Source organism: Lagopus muta, chromosome 13 (assembly GCF_023343835.1).
Source record: "Lagopus muta isolate bLagMut1 chromosome 13, bLagMut1 primary, whole genome shotgun sequence".
Taxonomy (NCBI): domain Eukaryota; kingdom Metazoa; phylum Chordata; class Aves; order Galliformes; family Phasianidae; genus Lagopus; species Lagopus muta.
The window spans coordinates 944,776-957,881 of NC_064445.1; positions in this window are offsets into that span (position 1 = coordinate 944,776).

Consider the following 13,106-nt stretch of genomic DNA (forward strand, 5'->3'; position numbering starts at 1 on the left):
GCACACAAATGTCTTATGGCCATGGCAGCATCCCGGAGGTCAGTCAGTAGAAGGAATACCTTCTCATGCCGGGGACGAAGTGGCTAGATAAAAGCATGAACCCAGAAACCAACATTCTGGTGTGTGATTTCTCCTTTTGTAATACTTGGTGCTTTTCTGCTAATCGCTGGCACTCTGGGCAATGCAGGTGCTTCCACAGCTCACCAGGACCCAGAGCTGCATCCCTGTACCAGGAGGATGTGCCCTCAGCCCTCAGCCCCATCACTGCTGTCTCCACATTCCCAACACACAGCTCTGCGGGATGGGAAGGGCTGAAAGCCGTGCTTAATTCTTTTCATGAGCACAGGAGCTGCTTTGCGGCCTCTCATCAAACCATCTCTTGCTAACATTCCTTGCAGCTTCCCAGAGCCATGCTGATTTTAACGAGGGAAATTTCGGGAATGGTGAGTAAGGCTGCAAATCCTTGCTCAGATTCATGGCCAGATCCCTTCAATCAAAGAGTCAGTGGCTCCTAAATGCTCCTCCCAACCTCACCCTGCAGCACAGAGCCTGGTCCCTGCTCCTGCCCCAGCTGGTGGGTGCCCTCTCAGGAACGTTGGCCTTGTGCATTTGGAGCTCTTGGTGAAAATCAACTGCAGACAAGCCACCAGGCAGAAGGCAAATGGAACAAAGCAGCCTTCCCTGCCCTTCAGACCATACGACAGAGAAGTGCTGGCTGTGGTGAGGGTGGAGGTGCGACAGCCAGGCAGGGACGTGGGCCGCCAGTGCTCCCAGTGGGTTCCCCACAGCCATCCCCACCACGGGCTGCTCGCCTCGCACCAAAGATGTCTCCACTTTCCCCACAGCACATCATAAGGTAACCACACAAACCAGAGGATGGAAGTCTGAATAGCTCCAAGTGCATTGGGCAAATTTGATCCTGCCAGATTAGGGGAGGCATTAGCGAGGCTTTGAGCTCTTGCCTGGGTCTGGGGTTTATATATGGCCACGGTCACTGCTCCGAGAGTGACATTGCAATACATCACGCCTGCCAGCCGCAGCCCGCGGCTCCCTGGCACCCGGCCAGGCAAAGGTAATTTTGTGCTGAGTGATATCAGAAGGCAAAATGAGCCCCACATACTTTGTGCAATTCCCAGCGGCTGTAAAACACCTCGGCCGTCTCCCATCTAACATTTATGTGTTTTGCATTAAACCTCCCCAAATTAGTGCTAAGTGCATTAAAGTTGTAAAAATAGCCTGCGTAAAACCCCATTAAATGCTTAAATATACAGATCCAGTGCACGGGGATCCATAATTCAGGTCTGAATTCAGGAGCCCCGTCAAGCTGAGGTTCTGTGCCTGGGGACAGAGCCCACGGCTGCATGCGTTGGTGCTGGCAGAGCATGGAGCAGCCTGTTCCCCAACAGGAGCTTCCTTGGAGACGTCAGACATTGCAACTCTATTAATACTCGCTGGAGCATCGGATGCAGACAAGACAGGCTGGGGGAAAGGGAGGGGAGGAGGGAGGTGGGGAGGAAACATCCAGGCTTGGCCCTCTGCGCTGCTGTCCTGGCATGTTTGGTGGATAATGGGATGGAAGAAGGCCCGGGGGAACGCGTGCTGGCCCAAGTTCAGCTATTGTGAGGAAGCAGAAATCTCACTCTTGCCCTGGCCGAGGCTGTTGCCACACTTCAGAGGGAGCCCAGAGCACTGTCATCACGTTGGGATCATCTCCCACAGCATTGCCTGCTCGAGCTGGGGTTGCTGTGCTAGAGACCTCAACCATGTGCACGAGGAATATTTAACTTCCAGTGCTTCTTGTCATCTGGCGATGTCCTTCTCACGTTGCTCTTTCCTCCCCAAGCACAACTCCTGATTTACAGCCACTGCGGGGTGAAAGCCCCCGGGTGGGAGGCTGCCCACAAGGACAGGGAAGGGAGATTTCCTTCTGTTTGCTTTTCCCAGGCATTCCCAGAAAGGTGGGGATCTTTTCCAGGCAGATTTCAGGCTGGCTCATGGCCGAAGTGAGCTGGGAAATGTGCAAACAGCCATAAAATCACCCAATCTGAGGAGGAAATAGCTCTCCCTCCCTGGTGTTTTTTCATGAGGGAGCAAAGGATCAGCTCAGCCTCTGGTTCTAGGAAAGCGGACGGAGGGCTCATGAAAAGGCTGGCTGCTTTCATCCTGCAGGGCAATAGGGCTGTGCCCCATTCCCTCCCCCTGCTCCTGCCACCATTCCTCTCCCAGTTTCCATAGGCACACCCCAAGACTTTCATCACGGTTGTCCTTTCTTCCCTGATGCAGGGGCTCACAGCAATATCCATCACTTCTGAATGCCCCTCATCCACCATGTCCCCTCTGCAGAACAGGGACAGCCAGCCTGCTGCCACTGGTGGGAATAGGCATGCAATGCCAGTGTTTTGCTGATGGTAAAGCAACCTGTGGAACTTTTCGGGTTCTCTGATGGATGGAAGCGAGACCCCACTACCTGAGCCTCTCCCATTGCAACTGGAGGAGCAGCTTGCAACCTCCTTCGCTTTTTCCCTGTCATTAATTTTATGCCCTGTGACAACCCTCTCTTGCTCTGCTTCTATACACGACAAGAAAACCATCAGTGACGTCCCAAGCAGGGCGGACTGGGGTGCGTGGCCAGGTCCTGGCCAGCCCACGGCCATTATGCTCCATGCCTTCTCTCAAAGGTACCTGTCCAGTTTTATTACTGTCACTTCCCAGCCCTTTGGAAACATTCCCGAGATGTACTTACGGAATTACTGTTCTCACTCTGCAGAGAAAACAGCTAAAGCCTTGTTATAACTCCTTAATGTTAACATCTGAATGGGGGGATTATCCTCCTTTACAAAAGGCTACATGTTTGTTTAATGCTGTTTTCACTTGTTTGAAAGTGAATTTTATAAAGTCTCTTTCCCTCCCCATGTCTCGTCCTGGCTCCAGCCCTTTGGTTGCTCACTGGGGCCTGGACATGACTCAGTCACTTGTAGATTTTCCTGGTGGAAATACTGAGTTTAGAACCACCCTGAGATCAGGACTATTCCATTTCTTGCAGAGTTCCCAGTTCATCTAGATCCCCATCTCTGCCTGCAGTAGCCCAGTGCTGGTGCTGGTCGGTGAATGCCCTGTGGCTGTCGGTGCTGCTGACTCAGCTGGAAAGAAATCCAACAGCAATAGGGAAAGAATGTGCCTGCTGCTGGCCCGCTCGGTGTCAGTGCAATGGCATTTGGGAAGCACGGCTGGCAGCCAGGTGCAGGGTGGGACCAACCTGCATGGAAGACCATTGTGAAACTGCAGCCCAAGATGCTGTGCTCTCACTGCCCTCTGTGCACAGAAATGTGCCCAGCAGCAGCAGCCCATGGAGGGGCTGGAGAGGGAGCAGAGGGAGGCAGGAGCAGATTTCCCTGCATCCAAGAGCATTAGAAGCAGTTTTCCATGTATTCAACTTTGAGAAGCATGGAGTGAGTAAAAAAGGGAATGAAATTCCCCCAGATCTGAAAAGCTTCCAGCAAGTCCACACTGCCTGCATTGCACCCATCCCACATTGCATCCCACGCTGAACCCCATGCAGTATGCCACGCTACACCCCACGCCACATCCTACTCCACCTCCTGCACTGCACCCTGTGCTGTATCCCACACAGCACCCCATGCAACATCCCTCACCACATCCCACGCAGCATTCCATGCAGTATGCCATGCCACATCCCACAGGTCTTCCATGGAGATATTCAAGACCTGTCTGGATGCCAACTTACGAGACCTACTGAAGGCAATCTGCTTTAGCAGGGGGTTGGACACCTTATGTTTGACTTCTGTGATTCTATTCTATGATTCTATGACGATCTCCTGAGGCCCCTTCCAACCCCTGTGATTTGGTGATTCTGTGATCCCGTGATCCTAATCCATGTCCCACATCTCACACTGCACCCCGCACTGCACCCCATCCCACATCCTGCACCACATCCCATCCCACATCCTTCACTCCATCCCACACCGCATCCCGCAGTGCATCCCTCTCCCCTGCCCACCAGCTCCTCTCTGCACACCGAGCACGGAGCCGCTGAAGATTTGGACCAACTGTGTTGTTTTTCCTAGCAGCCACAATATTTATAAATGGTTGGTGAAATATTTATATTGCGAGCCAGTTTGCCTCTTTGGTTTAAAAAATTAATATAACATTAACTGCGTTCAGAACATTTAGGTTTTTAAAAATGGAGCTGAAAATTAAACAATTGTTGAATTTGTGGTGGAAGCACCGTGGCAGCAGGAGTATTTATCGCATGCAAAACAAATGAGATTGCCACTTTTCTGCCAAAGACATCAGAATTTGGGGGTATTTTTATGCCCTGAGTAAACGTTCCTGATTCTTTGTGAATAGCTTAAAAACAACAAAAAATAATAATAAAACCTGGTAGTTAAGAGCAATCAAAGCAAAGCTGAAGGCATTGATGTCATATTTTAAAAATACAGGAGGCTTAAAGATAAACTTTTACGTTGGTCAAATATAGAAACTCATTATACCACCAGAGCCCCTATAAGGATTTCTCTGCAAGGTCCCTCTGGTTTTGTCCTCTTTAAAGAACTGCTGATGCCTCGTGGAAAATACTGATAAACAATTTGTTCTAAGTTCAGCCTGGCTCTTCCCTCTCTCTGCCTGCTTTGTTCTCTCTTGCTGAGCTCTGTGTGTATGGAAACAGAGGCCAAACCCATCCGTGTGCTGCTGTGCTGAGCAGCCAGCACTGCGGCCGTGAGCGGGGTCCCATTGCGGTCGGTGCAGGCAGAGCCACAGCCCCGCAGGGCTCAGGCTGGGCAGCAGCAGCACAGCGATGCAAGCCTTCAGGAAACAGCTTTCTGCTTTCTAGAACCTTTCCAGGGTGCAGGCGATGCGTGCAGGACTTGGTGATGTCCTGAGCCCGCGGGCGGGTGGAGAAAGATCAGAGGAGGAAGAGGAGGCGGCTTTGGATGGCTTCCTCCTGCCCTTGGGACAAATCTTTCTCTTCAAGATGCTGCACGCTGGAACCTGAATGGAGCCCTCGAGTTTGCTTTGACAAAAGTGGCGAGAAAGGGTGAGTGAGGAGGAAGAGCACTTCTCATGGGGATAAACAGCGTGTTGAGTAACCCTGCTTTGAGCAACCCAACCTCATCACGCTCCCCGTGATGTTTGGTGCCGTCTGCGTCACTGGCACAACAGCAGCCCACGTCTCCACAAGTAACAGTGATTCTGTGAGCCCAACTTGAGAGCGTGCAGGGAGGATGAGAGCAGAGCTGATAGTGCTCTAAGTCAGCAGCTTTGAAAGGTCTTCAGACAGGCACCAGAAAAGCTCCTCCGCTTTGCGGCTGCGAGGCCAACACTCCTCAGGAATCTGAGCAACATTTTCACGGAGTCATTGTGCAAGAGCAGACTTGTCCATTAGAGCGTTAGCCCTGCCCATGGTTATAGAGCTGGAGGGGAAGCGGCTGAGGGGCGGATAATGAACCTCACTGAGAGAAAGGCTGCCGAGAGCACGAGATCGGCTTTGATAAGATGAGGCATCGCGCAGTGAGGCAATTACTGCAGAAAAGGACACGGTGGAGGTCGGGGTGGATCGCCATGCCAGGGGATGTGCGGAGGTCAAGGAGAAGGGAGAACAACCCGAGCGAGGCGCGGCGGCAGGAAGGAGTCACCCACCCCCAGTTCTCCCCGCATACCTTGAATAGCTACAATAATAACACCATAAAAACCAAACTAAACTGAAGACGCTGATGTCACCTTAGAAAATATTTAAGAGACTTGCACTTTTGTACTAGTAAAATAAGGGTGGCGATTAATTAAATCCCAGTGTGCCTTAAAAGGCATTTCTCCTGACGGCGTGTCTGCTCGCAGGGAGGCGGTTTCCGTGACACAGCGGTGTGGGAACTGGATATTCCTGATGGAGGAGCAGCTCGAGCGCTGGGGAGCGGGTGCGGAAAGGAAGGGGCACAAGGGAAGGGTGCCAAAGGGGCAACCAGGGAGGCAGCACTTGGCACAAGGTGCGAAGCAGCAGCCTGGGAGGAATCAACAGGGGGACATCAGGCTGCAGAGCCATGAGCATCTCTGAGAATCCAGCACTGGATGGGCTGAGAGCTGGGACCGCCACTCTGCTCAACCCAGTGGCCCAGGAGGAAGGCACCGGGGCCACCAACAGCACAAGGATCTCTCCTGTCCCCGCGAAGGCAACTCTTGCTGTGGGCAGAACCAACCCCATGCCAGCACTCAGAAGGAGGCTGCCCATTCCGGCAGTGGAGAGGTCCCATGGGTCAGGCAGCAGTGGAGAAGCCTCTGTCTAAATTGCTTCATTTAATCTATTGTTCAGCTGACTACATTGAAAATGGAGCATGTAATTGTTTCCCCGAATAGAGTCGAACACCATTAAACACTGGGCTGAGGCTTTGCCATCCAGCAAATATTCCAGCTGGCTGCAGATCCTCTGGGATTGGCTCAGCGTCACCATGGCTACACACTGTCCACAGCTTTATTCCTACAGTTAATTACAAAGCCAAGCCTGATGTACCGGGCAGCTCGGCCTGAGGTCGCTGCTCTATCAGCCCCCACCCGGCCCCTGGCCCCCACCATGAGCAGGAGAATCTGCAGTTTTGCTTTTCCAAGCATTCTTTGGCAGCAGGTGAGGGCTCGTGTAGCTCTGCCTTTCTCACCCGTCTCAGATGCATGTGCATGGCTGAACCCAGCCTGAGCCCAGGAGCGCAGCCAGATCTGCACACAGGCGAGCACTCAGCAGACCGGTGCCCTGGCAGCAGTGGTGGCACCTGAAGGAGCTTTGTGCCTGCAGAGGCCCAGGCTCAGAGCTCAGCTGACAGGCTGAGGGCTTCTCATCCTGGCTTTAGCATGAAAGCAGTCTCTGAGGCAAAGCAACATGGACTGAGCTTGGGAACCCAGGGATTGGAGAGCAGAGGGAGGAGCGAGTGCAGCAGGACCGCCTGGAAAACCCTTCCTCCCCTTCCTACAGGCACAGAGCAGCAGTGACGCTGCCAGAGCTCACTTCCTCCCTGGAGATTTCCAAGGGAAGAACACAAGGACCATGCTCTAGGGAGCAGAGGCAACAGGGCATCGGCTCCATCCCTGCATTGAGGCATCACTCCCAGCACTGAAGTGGGGCATCACCCCAGCCCTGCTGTGGGGTCCATGCCTACACCCTGGGGCACCCCATGAGAGCACGGTGAGGAGTATCCAAGTTATGTGGGAAATTACCTAATTAGTGCCCCAAATGACTCAGTCACTGAGAAATAAACAAACAATGCTCCAAAATGGCCAGGTGAAAATGTTGGGAATCGGTCCTGGTGAGAGAAACAAACCCCATGCACTTCCTGCAAACAAAAAGGAAGGACAGAAGGAGGAAGGAAAGGAAGGAAGGATGGGAAGAAGGGAGAAAGGGGAAAGAAGAAAAGAAGAAAAATGAAGCAAAGTGAAACAAAGCAAAGAGAAGAGAATAAAGAAGGAAAACCTGCACACAAATGACACTTAACGGTAGTGACAGTATGTAGCTGATTATCAAAGCCAACGTTTAGGGATGGGTATCAGATACCATCTGGTGCTTTCCAAGCAGGCTGGGAAGCACCAGGGGAGAACAGCCCAGGTTAAATCCCTGCATGCACATGGTGCAGGGGCTGAGCTGGCACATTCCCTTGCTGGCAGCAGTCCTGGGACCCCACACCCATAGAAGCTTTGAGTCAGGATCTTCTCCCCTGGCACTTAATGCAGGGCTGCTCCCCCAGCAGTGTGTGCTGCATGGAAGCTCCCCGTGCGGGCACTGCGACTGAGAGTGAGGCAGCTGTGTTATGAAAGAGAATTTCTGAGTCCTTTTGTCAACAGCTAAATGTTTCAGTTGACAAAGTCAGCGCCGTATGAGAAATTATAAATATTAGATTAATTGCATTGTATGGGATTATAGCACATAAAGATCCAAAGAGTTATTTTTACTTTGTGAGAAATAAAACAAGAGAGTTAAAGTGATTTGTTCAGACACATTTCCTTCAAAAACTTTGTCAAAATCCACTCATTCCCGGAGAACGCTTTGATTTTGATAAAACTGCATTTCTCAGTAGAACCATCAGCCTGACAGCAACTGCAGCCAGCTCTGCTGAGCGCTGACACAGAACCCGGCTCCAGAGGGGCACCAGGAGCAGCGTGGGCTCCTTCCTTGCAGGGAGCCCTGGGCCCTGCAGTGCCCCCACCCCGGTTCTGCCAGAGCCTGGAGATGCTGTTTGCTGCTCCAGCAGCTCAGTGCAAAAGGACCCATCCACCCTAGCATCCCCAGAGCCACCTTCCCACCCTTGCTCGGTCACAAAATAGCAGTGTTGTCACCATCCTGAGCCTGCCCTGGCTGCAGCACAGAGGTGACCCCACCTGCTACTCCTGCACAAACAGATCCTCGATGTGTCTCTTCCTCATCAATTGTGGTCCAGTAACACCAACCTGCCCACCTGCAGCCTCCTCCATCAGCAATTAACTCCAGCCTGGAGCAGCCCCCATGAAGAACCAGGGCTGCAGCATCCTGCCCGTGGTGCAACCAGGAGCTAGAACATAGCCCTGCCAGCTCCCAGCAGCAACCAGTCCCCAATTAAAGCCCCTTTTAACAAATGGACCTCCAGAACCAAAGCCATCTCTGAGCTCTGATAGCGTTCTCAGCCGCAGTGCCATCTCAGCACAAACACACATCACAGCACCCCCCTCTGATGGATGCACTTTGGGGCACTGATGAGCGCACGGTTCACTTTGCAGCCCTCCCACCCACTCAGCCCCCGCTCTGCTCCCACCACCTCCCTGCAGCCCCCCGCCCGCCCTCTGCCCCTCCCAGCGGCTGCTGCTAAAATCAGTGAGGAGCTTCTGTCCATTCTAATACTAATAGGCCCATTTTTAATAATGATGTTTTTGCAGCAATTTCAACCCATCATGGTGTCACAGGGGTATTGATGAAAAAAGCGTCTAATCCCTTTTAATAGATTCCATTTGACAGCGAACGTGTCTCAATGTTCATTCCCAAAGGCCCCAGCGGTTTCGGTGTCACTTCTGTCTGACCTTGGCGGGTAACAAGACCTTCTCCAGAAGAATGGCCCAGTGTCCATCTGGGACCACGCTCCCCAGCCCCCCGCTCCTCTCCCCCTGCTTGGATAACGATGCGCTCTGCTGCTGCCTGGTGCTATTTTGGTAGGTCCTAAGGGACCGCACTTTGGTTGGCTCTTCCCTCCCTCCTGGACAAGATGCAGAGCACACAGGGCAACGGGGAGGTTCTTGCTGCTCTGTAAAGAACAGTTTCTCCTGCAGGGCTCAAGGCATCACACTGCTGCATGCACACAGCATGGAGCACAGAGACTCTCCTGAGCCACCCTGCCTGGCCTGCATGCAAAACAGCCATTGAGCACCTGCTGAAAAGTGCCAGACACCGTGTAACCAGGCTGCAGAAATTACGTGGCCAGGAGTCATTAAGCAGGGAGGAATAATTAGCAGCACCTCATCAACAGCACTAGGCTGGAGCTGAGACAGCAATGGCTGATGCCCACCCTCCTGCACCCCTGCATCCAACAGGGATGATGCTCAGCCTCCTGCATCCAGCGGAGGTGGCACAGAAGCCCCTGCATCCCGCACACCCTGGCACACCTCTCCACGCTCAGCGCAGGTTTGGGAGCATCCCAACCCCACTGCCAGCCCCAGCCCTTGACTCTCAGGCCCCTCTGCTCCATGAGTGTTTGGTACCTAGTGCTGGGGGCTGCCCCCCAGGCAGCAGCTGGGGGCAGGAGGAAGGGCAGAGCCCTGCTGTAGCTCACAGCTAAATGCTGCCTTTCACTTTAGAATTCCCAAAGAAAGTAATGAGAATAATTAAGGGTAATTTCACTTACTTTGGCTTCAGTAGACAAGGAGGGAGGGCAGCAAGCATTGCTGCAAGCAGAGCCCACCACCAGCCTCCTGCTTCTCCAGGACCACCCGCTCTGCCCAGCACTGGGGGCTTTGTGGGGGTGTGCAGGCACTGGAGAGCGAGTATGGAGCAAGGAGCAGTGCTGTGCACCCACAGCATCCTTTCCCAGATGGGGTGAGGTGACATTCCTCAGTGCCACGGCCACTCCACATCAATGCCCGACCCCAGGGGAAGTGCCTGGGGGAAGCTGGGAGCTGAAAGCGGGGCTGTTAATTGGTCCTTAGTTACACAAATAGCCTGAGAAGAACGGATCTAATTGGATGCCGATGGTGCCGCGCAGGGTAATTATAGGACCATACACCACACAGGTCACCGCTCTGCCATCCTTTCTACGACCCACGCTGGCAGCTCCCGGGACAAAGGCAACATTCCTGAGGCTGAGACCTCCCCTCTCTCCCCTCAGCACCAATCCCAGGAGTGCCTGCACACAGACACTGCTTTCCAGGATCTGAACATTTCCTTATTTCTCAAGCACATCCCAGAGCTGCCCAAAGCAGCAGCGTACGGACAGGGACACAGCAGCACACAGGAAGGCAGGCAGCAGCCCGAGCCCCTGCGCACTCCTCAGTTGTGGGAGCTTTGTTTCCCCTGTGCTCCTGACCCCATTGTGTCTCCTCTGCATGAATAATGCCAACACTCACACTTCCCCAGCAAGCACGCTCATTAAATATAAATCTTATCCTCAAATATTCGACAGCAGTGTCGTGAATGGAGCATTTGGCTGTGTTTGATTTCCTCCCTGTGCCAGTAAGTGATGGGAGCCACCCAGCTGCTCTGTGGTGAGGACCAAGGTGACACAGCCAGAACCAGCCTGAGGCACACGATGGATGTCCCGGTGCTTGGGCTGCAAATGGGCTCAGAGGGGAGAGCATCAGGAAGAAACTGGTGCATCGTGACTATGATTTGGAGAAGCAATCTGCTCACTGAAGTGGCATCAAGGAAAAAAAAAAAAAAAAAAAAGAGAGAAAAGAGAGAACAGAAGGAATGCTTTACCTGTCTTTTTCCCCTGCTCCACATCACCAAAACTCCATCAGTACGTTCTGCACTGTTGATACCTAAAGGACAGTGTGTGGACGTGGCCCAGGACCTCGCGGTGTTGATGCCCATCATTGCTTTTCCTGGCTGTGAGGACACAACCTCAGAACCAGCCCTGAGCAGCCTCAGCTCTGCTGCCCACCAACCTTTCCCTCCATTTCTGCCCTATGCCCACGCCCTGTGTCCCTGGCAAGGTCTGGGGACAGTCCCTTTCATCCCCATCAGCCTGGAGCCCCCTGCCCCCCTGCACGTCTCACGACGAGCATCCGTGGAATCTGCAAGCCATTAACTCTCTGTTATCTTTCTGGAGATGCTGAGGTGAGCCATATGGAAGCACTTATTCGTCAACAGCCTGGGACAGAGTTTGGTGGGGTGGCCAGGACTCAGCCCTTTGTGAACTGCAGAGAAGCTGGAACGCGTCCATTGACCCATTTAATGAGCTCCGGCGAGGGGAATTTCACACTGTGCCTGGAGCGGCAGTAACCTTATATGTAGAGAGAGGGGGAGATAATTTCTAATCTTGTCAATCACTCCGTTGTGAAATCCGCAGCAGGATTTCTTATAGCATGAGGGCCAAGGAGAAGGAGGAGGGCCTGATCCAGGTTCTCGCAGAGTGGGGCTACACAAGAAAGGCCTTTCATTATTTTTCTTTGCAGTCTCCTCATTTCCTCGCTGAAAAAAACAACAATATATTTATTAACTAGACAAATATTTGACTGGGACAACATGCTGAAATGACCTGCAAACGCCTCCGTGTTCCCACCGAGCGGGGCTCCTGCTCCTCTGCAGCCACAGTCAGGCCATGTGCTGTGAGCAGAGCCCCCATGTCCCCTTGGCTTTGTGGAACAGATAAGGGACAACACCACCAGGACCCCACCGGGTCACACTTCAGCACCAGCATTGCTTGAATGGCACCAGTGTCGCTTGGATGGCCTTGGGGATGTTGCTGCAGCTCCTGACATGGAGGCAAATCCTTGTCATAGTGAAAAATGCTTGGTCTGAACACTGCAGCACATGCGGAAGGATGAAGGACGCCATTTCCTTTAGTGCTGGCCCTGCGTGGGCTTCTGGCACCCAATTTTGTTGGGAGCAGAGGGTCCCAAAGGGTGCTGTACCCACAACCACTGCCAGGACACACACTGGGGTCTTTCCAACCCCTAAAAAGAAACATGGTGCCCAAAACATCATCAAACAGCATTTACAACCTGAACACAGACATAGGCTTCATTAGCCTCACATCTGTGGAGAGCTGCCCTCCCACCAGGACAGGCAGAGGAAGCTCTCCCTGATGTGCTGGCAGCTGTGTCTCAGCATAGTGGGGCACTGTCAAAGCAACCCCAACACACCGCAGCCAAGAGACTCTTCAAAAAGCCAAGAAAAAGCCCACGACCTTCATTGGACCTGCACTAGGCCATCACTCCCCAGTGTGCAGTGGGCCTGCATTACCAAGCCTCTATCTCTGCTGCCAGCACTGTATAGCACGGCACAGAATGGCACAGCACAAGACAGCATGGCATGCAATGGCATGGAATGGCACAGCACGGGACAGGCACCTCAAATACCACATCTCCATCCTACCCACCACAGGGAACCGCTCCAATGGAGAGCTGCAAGTTAAAGAAACAAACAGAGCCTTTTTTCCCCGTTGTTTTTCCTGTTTGCCTAAGAAACATAATCTTCCCCCCAAATGAAAAAAATAATAACTTACAGGAAGGCCCCAAGCATGAGCCGGTTTGTGTGTGATTTCAATCAAAACAGGCTTTAAAAAACAAATTCCTTCGATATTTGTCACATCTGTAAAACACATTAAAGGGGGATGGAGGAGCGGAACCCTCGGGTTCTTGCTGGCACCCAGTGTGCAGCCGAGCAGCAACAGTGGCTTCCCTATGGGGCAGAGGGATGGGTCACCCCCAGAACTCACTTGGTGCACAATGCTGGCTGCTGTTACCCTACATGCTACAGGACCACTTTAATAACCTGAGCATCCCCGAATCCTTCCATGCAAACCCCCAGCAGTTCCCAGCCATGCTCTGCATGACGCTGCACCCTGCACAGATCACACAGCCCTGCCCGCAGGGGCACGTTCCAAGCCTGCAGAGCTTTTGCTCTCACTGCAGTGGATCACTGCTCATTT